Source organism: Pteropus alecto, unplaced genomic scaffold, assembly GCF_000325575.1.
Source record: "Pteropus alecto unplaced genomic scaffold, ASM32557v1 scaffold111, whole genome shotgun sequence".
Classification (NCBI taxonomy): Eukaryota; Metazoa; Chordata; class Mammalia; order Chiroptera; family Pteropodidae; genus Pteropus; species Pteropus alecto.
Window position 1 is genome coordinate 4,515,095 of NW_006431915.1, and position 8,329 is coordinate 4,523,423.

Genomic DNA, 8,329 nt, shown 5'->3' on the forward strand with positions numbered 1-8,329 from the left:
GGAGGATGGACAGCAGGGTGGGCCTCGCTGGCTGCAACGCGCAGAGCACACAGTCTGAAACTATCACTAAGCCCGGGACAATGGTCCTCAAAGGATGGTCCCTGGTTTCTGGACCAGCAGCATCAGAGCTTGTTAGAAATGCAAATTTTCAGGCCCCACCTGAGAGTCTGATTCAGACCCACAGAATCAGAAAGTCTGAGGGTGGGGCCTGGCAGCCTGTGTTTTAACATGTGATTCTCATGTGCTAAAGGTTGAGAAACAATAGTACAGAATACAGGCAGACTCTGTTTTATTGTGCTTGGCTTTATGGTGCTTCACACATATTGAGCCCTTATAAACTGAAGGCAAGACACTGCACCAGCAGAAAGATTGCGACCCACTTTACTGTAATACTTGCTTTACTGCAGTGGTCTGGAACCAAATACACAATATCTCCAAGGTATGCCCTTATAGAAACTCAACAGAAGATATACATCTTTTTCATATGAAAGTTTTGAAAAATCGGCCTAGCAACGTCTACATAAAAGAGCAAGAAATGTGTAACTGCTTCAAGGACAACACAACTTATTTCTAAAGTCAGAGAAATGCGAAAGGATGTTAACGAAATTATAGAAATAGAGTGTATCTAATAAACTTCCTGAGATGAGATCTAGAAAGCACACCTAAGATCTGGGGGGCTTAGTCCTGACACTGTGTCATTCTGTCCTGTGAATTGTGACCTCAAACGACATGCTTTCACATAGCTGCGCTTTGGCGAGGGGGAGAACATTTTTAACCGGTAAAACATGACAGTTAACTAGAAAACTTGTATCTTGCATTCTAAGAACTGGCGCACTCCTTCACTCACTGACTTTTCCATCACTGTCACGGATGCCTAGAGTTATAAAAACGTCACGCTGCACTGGACTCTGTGTTCATGAAGTCCACATGACTGGGGTGCCCCCCGTAAACATCTCTGCACCTTCAGAGTTTCATTCTACAATCCTTTCTAACCCAGGCGGGCAGGGTTTTATTTTTTTGCTAGGCAAATAATGGGTTAAAGTACCAGACTGTATGGACCCCAGTGCCTGCCACCTCTGACCAGAAGCGGGGCACTCGATATTGCAAATGTAGGCTTCCTGATAAATGGCCCACCATTGACCTTGTTAGCGGGATTCCTAGACACTGGCTTCCTGCCTGGTTTCTCTGCATCCAAGTCCCTGTCTGCACCTACTGGTCATCTAACGCTCGTCCTCTCGTGCCTGGATCCCCAGTGCCACCTGCTTCCCTTCCTCTGCCAAAGGCCAGCTACTTGGTTCTGATTTCAGAAGTAGGGCTGCAAGAGAAACATGGGTGTGCGTACAGGAAGGACAAGGTGGAGGTGTGAGCACCAGGGGGAAAAGGAAGGAAGGTAAGGTCTAGGGAGATCCTGGTCTCCTGCCCCACCTCCCTCACATACCCTGGCTCTTACATTCATTTAGAACTTGGTCAGTGGAAAGCACAGCCAGCTTGTTTGTTTCCCATGTGTACTGATCATAGACCCCGTCGCTCCTCCTACATCTAGCCTGGGTATGTGGCATTTTAGGCTCTCGTGGGCCCGGTGGCAGGAAGAAGCAGGTGAGGGGACGGCTGAAAGAAGGCTGGTGTAGCAGGAGGAAAGCTGGGGAGGGACGAGCACATCAAGAGTGGTGTGACAGCAGAGGGGACCAAAGCCATGAACGTGGGCCTGGCAGGCAATGCCAAGAAGATTAGTTTTGTCTTTATCCAGTTAGAGCAGCGGTTCCTGACCTCCTTGGCACCAGAGACCAGCGCTCCTATGAGAATCTAATGCCCGATGATCTGAGGTGGAGCTGAGGTGGTGATGCTAGCGCTGGGGAGTGGCTGCAAATATAGATGAAGCTTCGCTTGCCTCCTGCTGTGTGGCCTAGTCCCTAACAGGCCACAGGACAGTAACCCTCGAAGCCTGGGGCTTGGGGATCCCTGCAGTTAGAGGACTCCTAGTGCTGGAGAATTTTCCAGGCTAACTCCTCCTGCACTGATCTCCAACCTCAGAGTCATTTGTGTTGGGTGATCACACATCTTCATTTGCCTAGGGCAGTCCCTGTTGAGGCTAGTTGTTTAGATGCAATTATTAATAGCCACCTTTTTATTCTCAAAATGTTCTGGTTCGAATGATGAATTCTAGTCACCTTATTCTTGGGCCCCTAAGCCTACAAAATCAGAGTCATAGTTAGAGAAAGTTGCTTCATATTGGAAGGGACCTCCCGGCAGAGCCTCGCCCCTCATCAAATGCTCCATTCTCCCCTCCGGCATCCTTGCCAAGCCATCACCCAGTGTCTGCTTATATACCTGTAGAGACAGCAGGCTCACTGTCCCCTGAGGAAGCCTCTCTTTTTCCAGAAAGCTGTGTGGTAAAAACAGCAGGATTCAAACCTGAAAACAGTATGATTGCAACTAAACAACAAATCATTCAGCAAAGAAAGCAGTGGGAGTGGGGGGACTAGGAAACCTGACTTTCCCCCTTCCAGCTCCTGCCGTCTTACTGTCCCTTCATTCAACGAATATTTACTGTGTGCATTTGATGTTTCGGGGGCACTGGGGACACAATGGTGAGTTAAACAGACTCAAATTGAGGGACATTCTACAAAATAACTGGCCTGTACTCTCCCAAAATGTCAAGGTCATGAAGGTCAAAGACAGACTGAGGGACGGTTCCAGTTTAAAGGAGACTAAGAAGACATGACAACCATAGGCAACGTGTGATCTGGGGTTTTCTTTGCTACAAAGGACACCATCAAGACAGCTGACAAAACCTGAGTAAGGTCTGTAGATGAGAGAATAGTATTGTATCAATATTGATTTCTTGATTTTAAAAATTGTGCTGTGGTTATAAAGGAGAATGTCTCTGCTTCTAGGAGACGGAAGTACTCTGGGGGAAAGGAAGAGTCTAATTCCTAAATGGTTCAGGGAAAAATGCATATACATAGAGAGAAGGATAAAATAAATGTGATAAAATGGTACCATTTGGGGACTCTGGGTGAAGGGTGTATGGGAATTCTTTGTTCTATTCTTGGAATTTTTCTATGTGTGAATTAGGTCAAAATAAAGTTAAAAGAAAAAATAAGTCTCAGAGAAAGTTTTTTTTTTTCTTTTAAGAAAGACAGACTTGACTTTACAGACCTCACAGTGTAGCTGGGGGCGACAGGTACTAATATAAATAATTACACTAATTAACGACAAAATTGCAACTGTGAACAGTGCTATAAAAGGAGGGAGATCTGGTGGCGAAAGGGTTTAGAGCAGGCAGTTTTACCCAAATCAGGGGAGCGAGGGGAGATATCTGCAATCATGGAGCAACGCCCCAAAGCACGAGTTAACCGGGGAGCAGAAGTCGGTTCCAGGCTCTCGCAGCCCGATTTTTCTTCTGACCCCTGACTCCACTTTTCTGCAACTGCCATGTATGAATGTGATAACCAGAATGGGTATGAGGGGCTGCGAGGTGAAGTAAGTGGACAAGATCTAAGCTCAGGCTGTCATCATCCCCTCTCTAGACACACCAGTGAGTGGTCAGAGTCAAGTGGCAAATGACAGAGTTGGCGAATGCCTCTCTCACCAAGACTGTCAGGTGTAGACTGAGGCCGACTCAGTCGACCTGAAGCAAGTGGTGTGCAGAGGCCAGGTCTTTACATCCTCCTCCCAAAGCCAGACCGGTGCCTTTAATCGACACAGCATCCAGCAGGCTGTGGCCCCTTTGTGGTCCTGCGTCCTGCTCCTTTAGGACCTGTAGCTCTGCCCTGGGAATGGGCCATCACTCACCCGCAGCGTCTCTCTGCACTGAACGCCAAACCAAGTGCTCTTCTGGGGGGTCAAGGGCCTGACCACAAAGGGAGGGGACATTTTTCTGTGCCTTAATGAGTTTTCGCTTAATAGCTTCTTGAAAATGGTCAATTTACAGGAAACGGGTTCTAGTATTCTCCTTTTACAGTTAAATGATTTGTCTAGGGACTGACTTGGGTTCAAATCTTAGCTGTCCTACTTAAGAGCAATGTGCCCTTTGGGTATTCACTTCATCTCTCTGAGCCTCGGCTTTCTGATCCCATCTGTAAACTGGGGCTGGTAGGAATTTGCAAGATTTTGGAACTAAAAGGTACTGTTTATTCCCTTTTGAGGCTTCGATAGGCTCAGTACAAAAAATTCACTCCAAACTACACACAGCGCTTAAATATTTACTAAAAGCTTGTGTATCCTGACAGTAAATCATGGGACCTGAATTTTCCAGGACGATCCCAATTTCAAATCCTCTGTCCTAACTTTCCACATAAACCATCGAAATGTCTCAAAAATTCCACTCTCTCAGTATCCAAACAACACCTCTCAGGGCTCTTCTTGTACAAAAAAGCAGCACAAACATTCTTTTTCAGACTACAGAGCCCAATCTCTGATTTAGAAAGTGTAGTCAGTGGGGCCCTGTAGGCCCCCTGAAGGAAATGGGGTCAGGGAGAAAAAACCATGGCAGTCAGCACTCATCACAACTTTCAGACTTGGTTGTTTCCTGGCACAGTGGTCTGAAGAGCAGAGAGCAGCCAGAAGCCATACTGTGATCAGAACATCACCCAAAGAAGGGTACAGATTGGGGAGAGGAGCTCTGCCCACCTAGGTACCAAGTGGCCACTACCTGGGAGGGCAGCATGGCCAGAGCGTTGCTCTGAGGATTAAATGAAAGAGCTAATCTTTAGAAAGCACTCAGGAACCGTGCCTGGAAGCCAGGAAGTATCAAATCAGTGTTGAATAACTAAACCAGAGGCATCTCTGGTGGAAGGTGCTCGTGCCTCAAAGACAGCCCAGAGGCATTGCTCCTATCCAGGGAAAAGGAGAATGGACACTTACTTCTGGGTTGAGTGAGGCCAGGCCCCTGAACAGAGATGGGGGAGTATTTTAACTACAGGAGGTAGGGTCCTGCATTAGCCAAGCTCAGAAGGCTGGACTTAGGGAAGAGTCACCATTCCTGAAGTACAAAAGGTCTCTTCATGCCTCTGAGCCTTTGCATCTGCTGTTCTGTCTGCCCCCTGAACACCATTTTTTTCCTGCCTTCAAGGCTAAATTTAAATGCCAGCTACTCCCTAGGATGTTCCCTGATGGCTGTCAGAATGAGTGGCTGTCTCTCCTGGTCTCTCTTATGTCTGGCTTTATCTTCTTTTAAAGCAGTTATCAGATAGATATAGATAGAAAGAGAGACAGACAGACAGGAAGACAGACAAGACAGATCTCACACATACGTCACTATCATCCCAACTCTGCCATGAATCCTTCCAAGATATGGGTTCGAATTTCATCTCTGTAACCCTGGTGCCTGACACATAGTATAGGCTCAATAAATGTCTGAATTTGTGGTTAAATACGTGTTCACAGCTGGTCTTCACCAGAGGCACAACCAGAAGCTGTGTGACGCAAGATCTCTGAGTCTTGGAACCCATGACCAGATCGGATTTCAGCCAGGGGCCAACCAAGTACTCTCTTTAGTCCCCCCTCAGGTAGATGAAAGACATCTGTGACAACGGAGCCTGCGGTTGCCAGGACCCAGACCAGAGCAGTGTGGACACTGACCAGGTCCCATCCTGTCTCTATTACAGTTGGTAAGTAGAGCCAAGGGTTGGGAAGAACACCAGCAGGCTGCCCTGCCCCCACCAATCTGTCAACGCCCTGGCCAGTGGAGAGTGCCTTAGGCATTCCAGCCCCTGCAATAGACCCTGGGAAGAGATGGAAGGATTGGCTCTGCTGTCCAGGAACCATTGTCTGGTGGAAGGAAAGTGAGCACTGGAGTTATGATCAATTGGCGCTCTCCTAGGGAGAGAGGCAGGTCCCTTCCCAACCTGTCACAAACCCTGAGGGTTGGGGGAAGAAGGTAGGGTGCCTCGTCTTCCTGCTCCCTCCAATCTCCAAAGCTAAACCCCTCTGGTGGTTTATGTCCATCCTAGAAAACAAAACCCCTCATGCACCTGGACCCGAGGTTCAGAAGGTCACAATTCATCCCTCTTGTTCCTAGCCCCATACTACCTTTGCTAGCTCAGTTTCCTTCACTGCAAGAGAGGAGAGAGAGGACACTGAAGTTAAATAATGTACGTGAAACCTCCCAGTTCACAGTCAACAATCAATCCCCTGAGACCACTTACCAGCTTGGAACCCCAATTTCTTTCAGGGATAAGATTTGTCTGACCAGGTTCCTGATGTGTGAATGAGAATGTTAAAAGCTACCAGGATATTTTTCTATAAAATGCAGAAAGGAGGGCTCAGATATAGGACTAGTCAAGCCGTGTGAGACCCTGGATTTGACTATGTTAACTTAGGTTCTTTCTCCTGTCTCAAGTTGTTCCTGACGGCCTTCTAGGTGTCTGACCTGACCAGGCCCTGCCCTCTCCTTGCAGAGAAATTCCCCCAAGCACCCTGGGTTCACTGGGGTCCACTGGCCAACCCTGCATCCTCCACCTCCATCACTGTATCTGCCATGTAGAAGCAGCTCGGTAAATGCTGGCTGAACAGAATGCTTCAGCCACTCTTAAATGCCTTCAGAACTTGACCTTTTACATTCCCCAGCTAATGTCTAATTTGCATATAGGAGTCTGTTTTGAGAGATGGCAAATCACCAGAGACAACTTGGAATCAATATAGAGTATTAGGCATGTTTTATTCTACTCTAATTCTCTGCAAATTGGTATTCCATTAACTGTATGTGGGATTTATGGGAGCTCACTATAAACTAGAATATTTAACTAGAACGACCTACTCTCTGTCATATAATAGCCTACTATTGTTAATGTTCAACTAGTCAATTTCAGAAAGACTTCCAGCTTCTAAGCTACTTTACATCTTGATTTAATCGTAAGGAAAGGCATCTATTTGAAAGTCTCCGTACTATAAAATGCAGCTTGATGCAGAAGAAAAAGAACTACCCTGAGTTATATCCCACCATATAACGTGTAAATTGGCTGCTCAAAGCCTCAATTTCTAAATCTGTAAAATGGGAATAACATCAACCTCCCTCATTGTAAAAATTAAATGAGTTGATGCATGTGGATGCACGCTGTGCTGTTCTATAAGGTTACACAAAGATTAGTTATTATAATAACTACATAAGATGAAATTCTCAAACAACTCTGATAGGCTAATGACAGAAAGCAAGAGCAGTTCTAAAGAGGGAGATGGGCTATTTGGCCCCCCAGGGGACATCTGGCCATGTCTGGACGCATTTTTGGTTGGCATAACTGAGAGGGATGCTACTGGAATCTAGTGGGTAGAGATCAGGGATGCTGCTAAATATCCTACAGTATACAGGACAGGTCCTACAACAAAGAATTAACTAACCCCAGCCATGAGGTTAAGAAACCCTGGTCTAATAATCACTGAAGGTTGGGTGTAGAAACTTTTTAGAACAGAAATCTTTCTAACCAGGCTTTACTTTCCAAGCATCATCTGCTTAAACATTTGCAAGATGGATCGTCACACAAAACAGCTCTTTTGGAAGTAAAGCTGAACTGCCAACTTCTGGAGTTTCTGAATGTATAAAACTGCTTTTAAAGAAGATGCTCTCTGATTACAGTTCAGTAAAATTGTTTTTCCAAAGCCCTTGACTTCAGTAGTTCTCCAGGGCACAAGGACAGGGTCTGTCACTCTGCCACTAGGCCCTGAAGATGCTTTCGTAATTCTAATTTCCTGGTGAAATGGGAGCCACGAGGGTCTCTAAACGAATTAAATTCACATCAAGCCAACTGCTCGCTTGCTTTGTGCCGGGCGCGGTGCCAAACACCTCCACATAATTTATCCCACTTAATCTACCCAACAAGCCAAGGAGGTGGGCATTATTACCGGCTGTTTGCAGGGGAGGAAATTGGGGATCAGAGAGGTTAAACAACTCGCCCAAGGTCACCAGCTGGCTGAGGAGCCCAACTTGATCGGAGGTCTCCAGTTTCCAAGTCACAAGCTCTTTTTCACCACCTCGGAAAACCCAGGTGTCAAGTTGTCTCAACTTTCCATGAATTTTTAAGGCAACCGCAACTTCTCAGTAAGTTTAAGTTGCTGGAAATGGGAATTTCCGGGGGGTTGGGCGGGCTCACTACACTCCCCCCACTGCAGCTGTCTTACCGCAGGTACCTGATAAATCATTCCATATCGCCCGCGGAACAGGGAGGATTTATTGGCGCTGGAGTTCGTGCCAGGCCCAGGAAATGCCATCTTTGAAAGCCGAGAGGCGGATTCGCCCTGGTAGCCGAGAAGGTCTGGCCGCCACGCCTGGCTTGCAGCCTGCGGGCTGTGCGCCCCCTCGGCGCCCGGGAGGGGGTCGCGGCGGCGCTGGGCC

General features: G+C 47.0%; 2 protein-coding genes across 3 annotated transcripts in view; one reads left to right on the forward strand and one right to left on the reverse strand.

Moving 5' to 3' along the window:
* The window catches only part of PTPN3 (protein tyrosine phosphatase, non-receptor type 3), a 95,489-nt gene extending 94,179 nt beyond the window's left edge, over nt 1-1,310 (reverse strand). Inside the window, exon 1 of the mRNA XM_006906088.3 lies at nt 1,214-1,310. The gene's annotated coding sequence lies outside the window, so the exon portion shown is untranslated. The remainder of the gene's footprint in view (nt 1-1,213) is intronic.
* A 113-nt stretch (nt 1,311-1,423) lies between these two features.
* The window catches only part of LOC112472943 (vesicle-associated protein 4-2-like), a 65,438-nt gene continuing 58,532 nt past the window's right edge, over nt 1,424-8,329 (forward strand). Inside the window, exons 1-2 of one of the 2 annotated variants that reach the window (XR_003043867.1) lie at nt 1,424-8,035; nt 8,107-8,247. The gene's annotated coding sequence lies outside the window, so the exon portion shown is untranslated. The remainder of the gene's footprint in view (nt 8,036-8,106; nt 8,248-8,329) is intronic. The other variant, XR_003043866.1, reaches the window with a different exon arrangement.